The sequence below is a fragment of the Leopardus geoffroyi genome, chromosome D1 (assembly GCF_018350155.1).
Source record: "Leopardus geoffroyi isolate Oge1 chromosome D1, O.geoffroyi_Oge1_pat1.0, whole genome shotgun sequence".
NCBI lineage: Eukaryota > Metazoa > Chordata > Mammalia > Carnivora > Felidae > Leopardus > Leopardus geoffroyi.
Genome location: NC_059329.1, coordinates 6,465,173 through 6,480,689, shown reverse-complemented (window position 1 = coordinate 6,480,689; position 15,517 = coordinate 6,465,173). Strand labels below are relative to the sequence as shown.

Genomic DNA, 15,517 nt, shown 5'->3' with positions numbered 1-15,517 from the left:
CCCATCTGATCGAGAGGGCCACCACAGCTAGCAGGACTCCACACACACTGTCACACATCAAGGCCAAGATAGAGAGGTGATCTGACTACAGTGGAGAGGAGGAGGAAAGCTCCGTGTCTGGAACTCTCCTAGACTCTGCCCTATGTGTCTCTTTCTTTGGCAGATCTTATCTGTATCCTTTCTCATAATAAACCATACCAGGTCTATGAGTCTAATTAATTACTGAACCTCAGGATGGTTTTGGGAACCCTCCAAACTTGTAGCTGGTATCAGAAGTGAGGATGGTCTTGTGTGTGGAGACTGAGCCTTCTAATTTCATAGTTGCCCTAAACTGCCCACAAAAAGTGTAATGAAAATCTACATAAACTGTGAAAACTGAAAGAAAAAAAAAACGACAAAAGAAGAGAAAAATACCCCACTCCTTTTTTAATGCTAACAAAATACTTGACCGCGAACTGCTGAGAAGAGCACAAGAAATAGAAACTGTATACAGATGTAATGAGAACGTAGAGGCCAAAATCTTAAACATGAGCAAGTTAAGGAAGTGGCATGTCAAAAGAATGGCACTTCATAGTGACGCGTAGTTTATCCCACGAATGTGGAAGTAGCTGAATATTAAAAACGGTCATCGATTCATTACATTACTAACAAGACGGAGAGACTGTATGTGTTTAGTCAATTACTACTATTCCTTTTCAAGGTAACTGGGGCCACGGGACTTGCTTTCACCAATAAATTTCCACAAAAGTCACCAATTTTCGAACATGCCTATGAAACATTTACAAACACACCTATGAAACTCATGATTGTTTTCACTATATATAACGTTGCTGAAGATGACACTCACTTATAGCAGATAAGGTTCCAGACTGATGGCATGGGACCCGAAAATTCCCTGAAATTATAACCCAGGAGAGGTTTCTAAGCATGTGGTCTAACCAGAACCTACACCAGAATCACCTGCTGTGGTAGTTTCACATATACATTTCTAAAACTTACCTCAGACCTACTGGATCAGAATCTCCTAAGTTCAGAATCAGCATATTTAGCAAATCCATGATAAAACTACATAAAAATGTTGGAGGGTTTATGACCAAACACAGGCTAAGAACTACTGACTAACACTAAACTCTCGTGAAAGCAAGTGATGCTTCTTGCATCCATAGACAATGTTTCTTTTTTCCTTTTAATCTTTTTGACAAAGGTAGACTGTCACATGCAGTGCTGCATTCGACATGTCTGGAGTCCTGGAAGCCTGACCACCCTACGCTACAAATGGACCCCGAGAGCTTGTTTGGAGGCTCTAGCAGAGGAGTACGGCTCATATACCCTTGACCAAAGAATGGTCCTCCTCTTTTGGCGAAGGTCATCCCCTTCAACCAAGCGTGCACATGAAGAGGGACGCACGCGGGAGTGGTGAGGGAGGAAGGGCACACCCACCTCACCAGCCAGATCAACCAAATCAACCCTGGTAATCGATGAGATGACAGAGGTCACAGCCAGATCATGCTCGCATCCTGTACCCATGAACAATGATGATCCTAAAAGTTACTGAACTGTCTTGCCCCAGGTACCTATCTCTTTTAATCACAGTATTCTTATTATAAGCACCCACGAGTGGATTCACTCAAAATTTTGTGCGAGGATTAGTTGTGCTTCTCCCCTGAACAACTAGTTTGTTTTTACCTTATGGACTTCAGTGAATCATGTAGGTAACTTTCCTCTCAGTGTTGACTATGGAGAAATTCAGAGTTAGATTTGTAATTCTACGGCATAAATTCTGCGTACTAACCTTATGGCTGGCTTCACTTTTTCTACTGTTCCCTCTGAGGGAGGAGCATGCAAACAAACAAGTTTGAAAGAACCACTGAAAGTTTTCTTGACTAAGACATGCAGAATCATTATATATGCCCTTAATTAGAGGATACATTATAACGTCAACTAAGTCCATTTCCATAAGCAATTTTGGCAATTCGTAAAATTAAACATGGTATAAATCTTATAATTAAAAATCAAAAAGGTACAGAGAACTGGAGTAAACAGGTCTTTGAGATAAATACTCGTTAGACTCTGAAATCTATTAGCTATGGCAAAATAACAGGAAATACATTTTGGGTCTTCTGTTTGTTGAAACATTTTCCCCAATACTAAATTAAAAAAAGAATGCAATAACTGAATGTTTTCTATTATTCTTTGATCCAAAAAATGGTGCTCAGGCAATTCTTTGGTCTATTCTCTGTTAGACTGAAGAGCACTTCATTAAATCATAACTAAGCAGCAGGACACCAAATCTATCTACAAAAGAGAATGCTTTATTAATATGTGAAGGGACTTTCCAATTATGAACCCTGATTTATGAATGCTTCCATTGGCTAACTGAAGGCTGCCTTATCTCTATTAATTTGCTGCAAAGTCTCTTCTGCTTTCTTCCACTATTACTCAGAACAGCAAGTAGGCTGAACTCACCAACTGCTACTATCTGGGAATATCTCACCCCCTGGCTCTTTCACCAAGAAGATCTCAGCATCTGCCACATCCCTGTCCTCTATCCTTTCTTCCTTTCAGCCTAACTCCCTCCCTCACAGGTATTCTTCTCAAACACACAGAAAGGTTATGGGGAAGCCAGGGAGGGGCAGGTCCTGAAGGATACCTCAGGAAAGAGTATTTCAGGCAGAGGAAGCAGCCCTTGTAAAGACCAGAGTAGGGGCACCTGGGCGGCTCAGTCGGTTAAGTGGCCAACTCTGGCTCAGGTCATGATCTCGAAGCTCGTGAGTTTGAGCCCCGCACGGGGCTCTGTGGTGACAGCTCAGAGCCTGGATCCTGCTTCAGAGTCTATGACTCCGTCTCTCTCTTCCTCTACCCCACTTGTGCTCCCTCTCTCTCTCTCTCTCTCAAAAATAAATATTAAAAACAAATTTTAAAGGAGGCACTAAGCAGGATTTCCTGACAGTATGCATCTGGGATGAGAGAAAAGAGTAAAGCATGACTCTAAGGCTTTTGTCTGACATGTTAAGACCCACAAAATGGGGTCCACTGCAGGGGCCCAGCCCATGTCCAAATCTAAACTAAGTCAGCCTGCAGTTGGGGAAAACCCTTACTGCCAAGGAAACCTAACACCAATCACAATCCTCCTACTCAGCTTTAGTTAGCTTATTCTACCCTACAGCAGAGGACCTACTCGCTTTATAAGGAAATCTCCAACATCCTAACCAATCAGGCCCTGTTTTTGTCCTGTCTCTTCTAACATTCTATAAAGCTTTCCCTTGCCACAAACCCTTTAGGAAGAGTGTTCCACGGGTTGTTAGGCACTGTACTCCCTCAATCCACAGACATCTTCCCTGGCATCAAGGGCATCAAAGTTGTTACTAAACTGTTTCAGTTTTGTCGTTTGACACGTCCAAGAAGTATGGCACTGCCGTCAACTGAAATGGAAAAAACTGTAGATGGAACAGACTAAGAAGGAAAGCCCTGGAGTTTGATTTCAGACACATTACACCTGACACATATATTAAACAGCCCTTTGAAGATGTTGAATTAGCTGTTTCATAAGAAACTCTAGAATTTATAGAAAGGTCTAGGCAGGAAATTAAAATATGCAAGTCACTGGAGTACAGATCGGTTTTACAACTTGTTGCTATCACTACCAAGAGAGTGAATATGAGAGAGAAGAGGGCCAGGCTCGAGGCCTTAGGCACCCAACATGAAGGGGTGAGAAGACTAAGAAATAAGAAAGGAGATGGAACAATCGCAGAGGTGGCAAGAAAATCAAGAGCATAGGATTCTGGAAACCAAGGGAATAAAGCGTATCAAGGAAGGGGGAGTGATCGAGTGCAGCACCTGCTCCTGGAAGGTTATGTAAGAGGACTACCGAAAAACCAATACGGAAGTCACGGAGACCTTCGTATTAATAATTTAAGAGCAGTTCTCATAGAGCGGTAAGGACAAAAGCCGGGGAATGGAACTGAGAGAGAAAAGAGAAAAGAGAAAGAAAGAAAACTGGAAAAGTACAGACAACTCTTGGCAGTCTTGCTGTAAAAGAGCACAGAAGTGGCATGGTAGCTGATGCAGAGAGGGAGACAAAATTTCTTTTAAGATGGGACGGACACAGTATGTTTTTATACTGATGGGTATATTCCAGGGTATAACACTGATGATGTGAGAGAAAAGGAAGGAAAGTGCTAGAGAATGTGAATTGAAATTTAATTTGCCCAGGGTAAGCAAGAAGGAAAGGGGCACAGTGCGCACAGGTGGAGGAAATAACTCTACCGTAAGAAGGTAAGGCAAAGTACATACATAGAGATGTTAGTAGAAGGGTAGATGAAGTAAGTACCACTCTCTGAAGTTCATTTCTGATTACTTCAGTTTTTCAGTGACGTAGAAAAAAGGAAAATGCCTTGGAAGACAGGTAAGGACATACTAGAAGTTTGAGAGAAAAGATGTGAACAGATATTGAGGAAAGTAGATAAATGACCAGGGTAATGTGACGGGGCTCATTTACAGAGTGTGGTCACGGATTTCAAGTGAAAAAAGCACTGGATCAGTAGAGTGGCAATGGAGGCAGCAAGTAGCAGTCAGAGTTTATGTTCTAAAGGGGGCACTAAGGAGGCTTTCCTGGCACATTCACAGGTGCCAGCACTGGAAGATGGAGATATATCTAACCGGGGTATAGTTTTCCCAGGTGAAAGGAGACAGGAGCAGGGGAATCGAGGTGTGTTCAAGGCACTGGTAACAATGACTGAACAGAGAATTTATGCTGATAAGAGCGAGACGAAGGACATCAGGAAGAGAGACAGAGCCTTCTTCTTCCACCCATGATGGAATAACGACAGTCAGATCTCCCCTCCTGCCGCAATGGCTAGAGAACCAAAGGGCAGTATAGGACAGTACTTCCTGAGAAAACTATCATAGGGCAGCCCTACAAATGCCCAAACATGCCTGGTTTCCAGACCTCAGCACAAGCAGGGGAACGCAAACAGCCTGGAAGTTTCACTTAGGAGCCAGAGTTCAGAGTTTAGACAGGACAAGGTGACAAAAATTTGTGGCACAGAGTACTAGAAAAAAAGGGAGCTGTGCAAGAGAGGGAGTTCCGGAGATAAACAGAGAGGTGTATCAAGCCTCTGACCGAATGCTGACTTGCACATGTGTGTGAGAACACTGTCAGAGACTGGGGAAAGGCCCATGAGAAAGCAGACACAACAATCAGCAGGGCTCATAAAGGGCTACGAAAAGTTTGTGTTACTACTAGCCAGAATAGAAATGCTCCTCAACATGCAAGACATTCGGTAGAGTCCTCAGAAAGGCACTGCATCTGTAGTGGAGCCTAAGTAGCCCTACCCTGTTGTTCCCAACCCACTATTACAAAACTCGAAAGCAAGCTTCAGAAAGATCAACCTGATTCCAAGTAATTTCACTGTGTGAAAGCCAGACCCTGAAATATTTAAAGCATCAGATCCCAACATATAAAACAATGTCTAGCATCCAATCCAAAATACCAAGCAAGCAAAGAAGAAGGAAAATATAACCCACCATCAAGAGAAAAACCCATCAACAGAAACTGACCCAGAAATGACATGAATTATAGTTTTAACAGAGCATGACATTTATCCAGCTATTATAAATATACTTTGCACGTTCAAGAAAATAGAGGAAAGCATGAACATCACAGAAAGATTTTTAAAAATGATTATCAGGGAACAGCATCATATGACCTGACTTACATATAACCAGAGTCTTGGGGGATGGGAGGGTATTTAAAGAATTAAAAGCCAAAATGTTTCCTAATTTGATAAAAACTATAAAAACTATAAACTTATACAGTAAGGTGATAGAATCAACGAACTGGAGGCCCTTTTGGAGCCAGATTACTTGAATAATACTTGAATGAGTTAGAAAGACAGGAGGAGTCTTGACAGAGTAGGATACTTGACACTGACATTATAGAAGGGTGAAATTTTAAAGTTTATTTATTTTTTTGAGAGAGAAAGATAGAGAGCACAAGTGGTAGAGGGGCACAAAGAGGTGGGGATAGAGGATCTAAAGCAGGCTCTGCACTGACAGGAGAGATCCCAAGGCGGGGCTCAAACTCATAAACCATGAGATCATAACCTGAGCCGACGTCTGAGCCACTCAGGTGCTCAAAGGATGACATTTTTAAAAATGTTTTCATTATATTCTTAATGTTTTTCTTTAATCATTCCCTTATAATATTTTCCACTTTTCTTTCATTGCAAATATATGGCATTTTGCTAATTTGGGGTTACAGCCAACAATTTTTTAAAAAATTTTGTTAATGTTTATCCATTTTGAGAGAGAGAAAGAGCGAACGAGCGAGCAGGGAAGGGGCAGAGAGAGAGGGAGAGAGTGAGAATCCCAAGCAGGCTCCATGTTGTCAGCACATAGCCCAATGTGGGGCATGAACTCACGAACCATGAGATCATGACCTGAGCTGAAATCAAGAGTCAGACACTCAACAAACTGAGCCACCCAGGCGCCCCCAACAAATTTTTTATATGTGCTATCTGTGATACAAAAGAGGATCTCCTTTTGTTAATCTCCACAAAGCTTCTTTCACATTTCCTTGGGTAGTCTGAATATCCGATAACTGTAAATATGAGTTATTTATTTCTCATATTATTTAACTTCATTATAATCTTCAATGTAGATCAACCACTTTGATCATTTTACTTTATAAAATCTATTAATTATGTGTCAGGTACTATTTTAAATACTGACAAGCACTGGGGTGCATAGGTGGTTCAAACAGCTAAGGGTCTGACTCTGATTTCAGCTCAGGGCATGATTTTATGGTTTTTGAGTCTGGGCCCCATGTTGGGCTCTGCCCTGGCAGTGTGAAGCCTGCTTGTGATTCTCTGTCTCCCTCTCTCTCTGCCTCTCCCCTGCTCATTCATTCTCTCTCTCTCTCTCTCTCTCTCTCTCAAAATAAATAAGTAAACTTTAAGTAAAATTTACAAGTATTAATTCATTTAATCTTTATAAATATCCTAGGTGTTTGGTATATTATTATTCTCACTTTATAGATGAAAAAATTGTACACTGTACCTGAGATTAGGTTAGGTTATTTCCCTAAGGTTATAGATAGTGAGTGGTAGAGCAGGGATTCAAATCCAAGCAGTTTAGTTCTGTTAGTTCTGCCACATTCTTAACTACTTCCTGGATCTTTCTTGAATGAGCAGTAGAGGGACTTGCAACGTATGGGTCAGAGCCAACCCTTGACTTGATTTCATTTAAAAAAAAAAAATGCAGGAAAAAAACCCAAAAAAACTATGATTATAAAAATTTAGTGACCATCTAAAAACCACAAGATAGAACCATCACTATAAAAAGAGACTTAGTTACCTTCAAATGTGGTACAGAAGGGAAATAATACTATTTTCCAAAAAGCTAAAAATCTTTCCCCATTGAAATGAGACATTTCACAGTACGCTTCCCTTTAAAACCTTTAGTTTGCAGGTGGTAGAGCACGTGACTCTTGATCTCAGGATTTGAAGTCAAGACTCACATTGGGTGGAGAGATTACTAAATAAAGTCTTAAGGGGACCCTAGGTGGTTCAGTTGGTTAAGCATCTGACTCTTGATTTTGGCTCAGGTCATGATCTCACGGGGGTAAGATCAAGCCCTATGTCATGGAGCCTGCTTGGATTCCCTCTCCTTTTCTCTCTGACCCTCCTCCGTCCTCTCTCCCTCTCTCTCTCAAAATAAATAAACATTTTAAAATAAAATAAAATCTTGAAAGAAAAAAACCTTTAGGTTTCCTTTATAAAGAAAAAATCCTTTTTAAAGAAATTTTGATAGTCCTTGAATTTTTAGAAACCAAAACAACTAATTTTAAGGAAAAAAAAAGAAAAAATAACAGTACTGATAGAAGAGTTTGAACTTATTTGAGGAGTTTCTTCATCATTTATTTACTACATTTACTCATTCAACAAATGTCTTGAGTGCCCACTACACATGAAGAATTATGCTAGTCACTGGGACTTATAAATGAAAGGTCTTCTGGGGCACCTGGGTGGCTCAGTTGGTTAAGTGTCTGCCTTTGGCTCAGGTCATGATTTCACAGTTCATGAGTTCCAGCCCGGCACTGGGCTCTCTGCTGTCAGCGCAGGGCCTGCTTTGGATCCTCTGTACCCTTCTCTCTCTCCCCGTTCCCTGCTGTCTGCCTCTCTTAAGAAATATATAAACATTAAAAAAACTTTTTAAAATAAATAAATAAATAAATGAAAGGTCTTCCAGGAACTCACACTCTAATATAGTGTTCCTTAAACTGTGGTTTATGGATTCCTAGAAGGGTCCCAGGATATACTTTTGAGGCTCAAAACTATAAAAATACATTAATTTTATGTTCTTTTTTTTTTTTTTAATAAGGTATTAATACAAGTAGAGTCTGGATCGTTTGTATGACCTTTTAACCAAGCACTAACCACAAAGAAAGGAATTGATAAACCGTACAACATAAAAAAATAAAAACTTTAGACACCATTCAGGAACTGAAAAAGCTACCCACATAGTGGAAGAAGTATTATATCTAATACACATATCCAAGATAGGCTCTTATCCAATATATGTAAAGATTCCAAACAAAGCAAAACATGTGAAGATTCCTAAAAATCAGTTAAGAAATGAAAAACAATCCAATGTAAAACTTGGCAAACACTGGAAGAGACCCTCCATGAAGACAGTACCTACATGGCCAATAACCATATGAAAAAGCACCCACCATCACTAATCATCAGGGAAACATACATTAAAGTCATGAGAAAAAATCACTATAAACCACCAAAAAGGCTAGAATAGAACAGAATGACAATACCAAGTATTAGACAAAATTCAGAGCAACCAAAACTCTCAGTGTGCTGGTGAGAGTGTAAATTGCTACAACTACTTTAGGAAACTCTTTAGCAGTATCTATGGAAGCTAAACAAATGCATACTATGTGAACCCCCAATTTCATGTCTACGTATGCTTCCCAACGAGCTGCACACATATGTCAACCAAAAGACATCGTATCTCAATTCATAACAGTAAAAAAACCCATAAACCCCCTAAAAGTCCATCAGCAAGAGGATGGATAAATTGTGAAATATTCGTAACAGTGGAACACTATATAGCAACAAAAATTTAACATGTAATGAGAGGAATCTCAAAGAAATCATGTTGAGGAAAAAAGTCACACACAAGAGCACACGCTGGTTCCTGAACAGACAAAACACATCAACAGTTATTAGAAGTCAGCATAGTGATTACCTTGTGGAAGGGGTTACAAGTTAGAGACTAGCACAAGACAACAGAGAGGGGGCTTTCAGAGATACTGTTAAATATTCTATTTCTAGATCTGGGTGTTGATTATACAGGTATGTTTACTTTATAAAAATGCATCCAACCATAGACTTATGATTTGTGTGCGTTTCTGTATACAGGTCATATTTCAACAAAGCTTACTTTAAAAATGGGCATGCTAGTATTGTTCATTTAAAAATTATTTTTTTAGTACTATATTTAATTTGTAACTATCTTTTATTTTTATTTTATTTTATTTTGTTTTACTTTATTTTATTAGAGAGAAAGAAAGTACTCAAGCAGGGGAGAGGGAGGGGTAGAGGGAGAGAAGAGAATCTCAGGCAGTCTCCATGCTCAATGAGGAGCCCAACACGGGGCTCGATCTCAAAAACGATGAGATTATGACCTGAGCCCACATCAAGAGTTGGTTGCTCAACTGACTGAGCCACCCTAGTGCCCCTTGTAACTATCTTTAAAAAAAATTTTTTTTAATATTTTTTATTCTTGAGAGAGAGACAGAGACAGAGCACAAGTGGGGGAGGGGCAGAGGGAGAGAGGGACACAGAATCAGAAGCAGGCTCCAGGCTGTGAGCTGTCAGCACACAGCTGGACGCGGGGCTTGAACTCACAAGCCATGAGATCGTGACCTGAGCTGAAGTCGGACCTTTAACCAACTGAGCCACCCAGGCACCCCATGGAGAGAACCTGTGACTCTGATCTCAGGGCTGTGAGTTAGAGCCCCATAATGGGTGTAGAAATTACTAAAATATTTAAATACATTTTTTTTAAAAAGTTGCATTTGGAAGAAAATAAAGTTTTTAATAGTTGTATTAGTTATTATTTCTATACATCTTCTTCATGATAACAAAGGTACAAGAAAAGTTAAAGGAGAAGTTGAGTCAAGACAAGAAATAATATCATGCACACAATTAGAATTATTTTTTACTCATCAGCACTCTTTCACTCCCAGAACATTTTGACGACACAGGGAATTTAGTTGATTTAAGATTTGTATTTGTTCCCTCTGTGAAGTTCTGATCCTACTGATTATGAATTATATTCAATGATGGCACCCTAATTACTTTACAAAAGGAATCCAATTTGTGTATTTATCTTGGGTCTTTCCTGTAAGCAATGAGGCTAGCTATTTGAATGTTGGGTTCCTATATGGTCTATGAGCCACTGGTACTCCCAGTTATGTGATTTTAAAACCACATTTGCAACCCCCATTAACCAAAAGAACCACAAAACTCCAGTATATATTCGAATCCTGGCAATTCTCACTATGTTCCAGCCACACCAACCTTTTAAAGGTGCTCCTTAAATATGCCAACTCACCAGGGCACCTCAGGACCTTTGCCCTGGGCAGAATGCAGACCATTCAAGTCTAGCATCAGTATCGCCCCACAGAGGTCCTAAGAAAACTGCCTTTCCCCCTTTCCTCTCTGCAGATCCAGAACCTAGATCTTAAGCATACAGGAGATTTAATTTGGCTTTGAGACTGAAAATTTTATGTTTTTTTTTTTATATATGTTTATTCACTTTTGAGAGACAGACAGTGTGAGTGGGGGGAGGGCAGAGAGAGAGGGGGACAGAGGATCTACAGCAGGCTGTGTGCTGACAGCAACAAGCCTCATGTGAGGCTCAAACTCATGAACCATGAGATCACGACCCAAGCTGTAATCAGACACTCAAAACCGACTGAGCCACCCAGACGCCCAGAGATTGAAATTTTTAATGTAGAGTAATAGAATTTTTTATTTTCATTTTTTAAAGTAGGTTCCACACCCAGCGGAGAGTCCAACAGGGCTTGAACTCACGACCCTGAGAGATCAAGACCTGAACTGAGACTAAGAGTCAGATGCCTAACCAACTGAGCTACCCAGGCACCCTGGGTAACAACTTTTTTTAAAGACCAGAAAGTTAGGAGATGGGGCTGAAATGTCATCAAGTGGCAGAGAAGGAAAATTCAACAGAACATAGTTGAAAGCAATATTTAGGGGAACGAATTTATTTTGTTGTAAGACAGTGCCCCCGTCTTCTAAACACTCTTGATTATACTGTTTTCATCTCAGCTCTCATTACTACAAAACTACCCCATGTGTTACTTCTTTGGTGTCAGTATTTACACATTTGAATAGAAGTCCCAAAGACTAAGGACCCTATCTGTCATATTCCCTCCTGTATCACAGAATAGTATCCCGCACAGAATACACGCCTACATATTTGTAGAATGAACAAACCCTGTTACAGAGATCAAATATCCCTGAAGTTACTTGTAAGTACTACATCTATTATGACCAATGTTTTAACCTGAGCTATAACTTGTTTGGGTGTTTACACAGTCCATCGGTGCCAATTTATTCTACCTACTATACCAAAGCAAGAGTCAGATGGCTTTCTGTGACACAACTGGGTTCACCAGGACACCTAGCAAAACATCTATTAAGAAACACCTGTCTTTGTCTATCTCTCTTCTGCAGCCTTCTCCTCTGTCCACTAGACGGATGTCTAGCGTCCTCCTGATAACCTCCTGCAGTCTAAAATTCCCCTCTTCTAATCCATTGATAAACAACTGATCTCTCAAAGTTCATCCTAAACTGTCACATTCTGTTAGTAGCAATAATTAGTATACATCACCTCCAGATAATGGTAATTTTGTTCACTCATTTCTCTTCACAGAATATGAACAATTCTCACATTTACATTTATCATTGCTTTTTTAAATTTTTTAAATATTTATTTTTGAGAGAGAGAGAGCAAGCACGAGCATGAGTGGTAGAGGGGTACAGAGAAAGGAAGACAGAGAATCCAAAGCAGGCTCTAGGCTCTGAGCTGTCAGCACAGGACCCCACACCAGGCTCAAACCCATGAACCACGAGACCATGACCTGAGCTGAAGTTGGATGTTTAACTGACTGAGCCACTCAGGTGCCCCAGCACAGTTTTATAGTAACTAATTCGGTCTACTATTCCTACTTCCACCTCTACCCATGGCCAGCAATCATAACCCTGAATTCCCTTCTTCCCTAAGCTGTGTCAAATGTAAGCATGTCTCTAGGACAGGACACTGGAGGGAGGGCAGGCCCCCTAAGGATCATGTGCCTCTTACATACCCATTCAGAAGGGCAATTTCCCACAACTCAATGAAAACTGACAAGTTAGGTTCTTAAATAAGGCTCTCATTTACGTTCAAATACAAATTAAAAGGAATCATGCACTTGGGTATCTTAACCATTCACTGACAACATTCAAATCTTGATAATCACGTCCATAATTCCCTGCCAAGCATGTTCCTGACTCAGTGCTTTTACACGGGCTGTTCCCATTCCCTCTACATGAAACTCTTCTCCAAACATGTACAGGCTTCTTCCCTTGCTTCATTCAGGTCTCCAGTCCAATGTCCTCTCCTCAGAGGCCTTCCCTCATTAGCACAGCAATTGCACTACTAGATATTTACCCAAAGGTTCAAAAATACTGATTCGAAGGGACGCATGAACCCCGATGTTTACAGCAGCATTGTCAACGATAACCAGATTATGTGGAAAGAGCCCAAATGTCCATCGACTGATCCATGGATAAAGAAGATGTGCTATAAATGTATGGCAAGATTTCATTCTTTTTGATGGAATATTAGCCATCAAAAGAATGAAATCTTGCCATTTCCAACAACATGGATGGAACCAGAGTGTATTATGCTAAGCAAAACGAGTCGGTCAGAGAAAGACAAATACCATTAATTCACTGATACGTGGAATTTAACAAACAAAACAAATGAACACAGGAGAAGAGGGTGGGGGAAAGAGATGGGGAGGCAAATCGTAAGAGACTCTTGGGGGCACCTGGGTGGCTCAGTCGGTTAAGCATCTGACTCTTAATTTCAGCTCAGGTCATGATCTCACCGTTGGTCAGTTCAAGCCCCACATCAAGCTCAGAGCTGTCAGTCATTCTCTCTCTCCTTGCCTCTCTGCCCTTCCCCTTCGGTCTCCCTTCCTCCCTCTCAAAACAAACTTAAAAACAAACAAACAAACAAAAGATAAGAGATTCTTAACTACAGAGAACAAAAAGGGTTGATGGAGGGAGGTGGGTAGGTGATGGGCATTAAGGGGGGCACTTGTTGTCCTGAGCACTTGGTATTGTATGTAAGTGATAAACCACTAAATTCTACTCCTGAAGCCAATATTACACTATATGTCAACTATCTAGAATTTAAGTAAAAATATGGAAAAGAAAAAAACCCCCAACAGATTCCTCTCTATCCTTTCCCTAATTGTTTTTCTTCATAGCATATACCTGACCTATAGAATGTATTTGTTTATATGCTTTTCGCCTCTCTCTCCATAAAAAATATAAATTAAATTAAAAAAAATTTTTAATGTTTATTTATTTTTGAGAGAGGGTGAGAGAGAGAGACAGAGCTCGAGTGGTGGAGGGTCAGAGAGGGAGACACAGAATCAGAAATAGGCTCCAGGCTATGAACTTTGAGACTATGACCTGAGTCGAAGTTGGATGCTTAAGTGACTGAGATACCCAGGCCCCCCACCACCACCTCTGTGGATCTAATTAGAAGGCAACAGAACCAGAAATTTCTTCTTTTAACCAATCAACACTCACAGAGCGTCTACAATGCAGATACTTCACTCGACTCCTCTTTTTAAGCAATTATCACTTGTTTATGGAGCACCTATCATAAACGATCACTGCAGTTGATGATTAAGGCATCAAGATTAATAACATAAAGTCCTGCAATAATGGAGCTTACAATCTTGGAAGGGAGCTAGATATGTAAATAGATTATGCAAATAATATATAAGTATATATGCATTATGTATAAGTATATGCTTGTAAGTACACTTATATGTATATACTTATATACACGTATACACATATATGTGTATAAGTATGTAACTATTATGAAAATAACATATAAGTACACAAATATGTAATATATAAATATACAAGTATATATACAAGTATGTAAGTACACAAATATATAACATATAAGCGCTGGAAAAAACCTGATGTAGTGCTCTGGTTATGCAGGGCAGGCAACAATTTGAAAAGAGAGCTCTAAGAAGAAAGGAGGAATCTGGGCTGGGTCTTAATGACTAAAAATGAATTTAACAGGCAAATATTGAGGGATAGTGGTATACTACTGAACCAACAAGGAACGAGCCAGATAGAGGTAGGGGTGTGTGAGAGAAAGAGAGAAAGAGAGAAAGAGGGTGAGAGGGAGAGAGAGAGAGGGGAGAGAGAAGGAGAGGACATGGGAGGGAGACAGATATTAGGGAGAAGACCCAACTGGAAAGATATCAAAGAATTTGAACCATCAAAGGTATGTGAGCAGGAAAGTGATATGGTCAGAACTGTGTTTTGGTCCAGAGCTCAGATCAGAGTTAAGAGATAAAAATAGTGAAATCATGGGAGTTAAGACTGCCCCAGAAACAGAAGTACAAAGATAGAAAAGGGCTGAAGATTAAATCCCAAGAAATAACTACATTGGGGAGGATAGGAGGGAGGTCAGAGAAAAACACCAGTGATCTGAGAGACGGGACACCAAAAGAGAACCTCATAAAAATTAAAAGGGAAGCAGAGATAGTCATCAACAATATCAGAAGAGAGGATGGATGTAACATTTCGCAATCACGAAGTTGCTATTGCTCTTGAGGCCGATAGCTTCACTGTAAGCAGGTGGGGGTCAGGGGAGAGTCGGGTCACAGTTAAAGAAAAAGGTGTAGAATTATAAAGGCAGCGAGTGGGGGCCACCTTTCAAACAACAGCGAGAATGAATGGAAAGAGAAAAAAGGGCAAAAGTTTGTGGCCAAAGCAGAGTACAGGTGAAGTTTATACCAAGAGACAGGGGAACTTTCTTATCCCTATAGAGGTGAGGAGGAGACTGAAACAAAATAACAGGGAATGTACTGACAAGTCCGGGGGGGGGGGGGGGGGGGGGGGGGGGGGGGGGAATGAAGGCTGAAGAACAAATGGAAGGAAGCAATACAGTGGGTGCCTTGAAAAAGAGGAGACTCTAAGGGAAACTGGAAAAATTGGTGATACTGATCAAGGTTAAGGGCCCTCCAAATAACTGAATAAAGTAATAGGCTAAGAATTAAATGGGGTGGAGACTTGAAAAATAAGATTTAAACAACTGCTATTTGGGGTAGGATTCTCAACTAGAAATGAAGAAAACAGCAAAGAGCACTTAGGGCCTAGATACTGCAAAA

At 40.3% G+C, this 15,517-nt stretch overlaps 1 protein-coding gene across 3 annotated transcripts in view; it reads right to left on the bottom strand.

Moving 5' to 3' along the window:
• Window positions 1-15,517, bottom strand: part of CUL5 (cullin 5) — a 97,067-nt gene that overhangs the window by 78,181 nt on the left and 3,369 nt on the right. Inside the window, exon 1 of one of the 3 annotated variants that reach the window (XM_045482675.1) lies at window positions 848-870. The exons of the other annotated variants lie outside the window; for them this stretch is intronic. The gene's annotated coding sequence lies outside the window, so the exon portion shown is untranslated. Of the gene's footprint in view, window positions 1-847; window positions 871-15,517 lie in introns of those variants that run through there. 3 annotated transcript variants of the gene reach the window in all.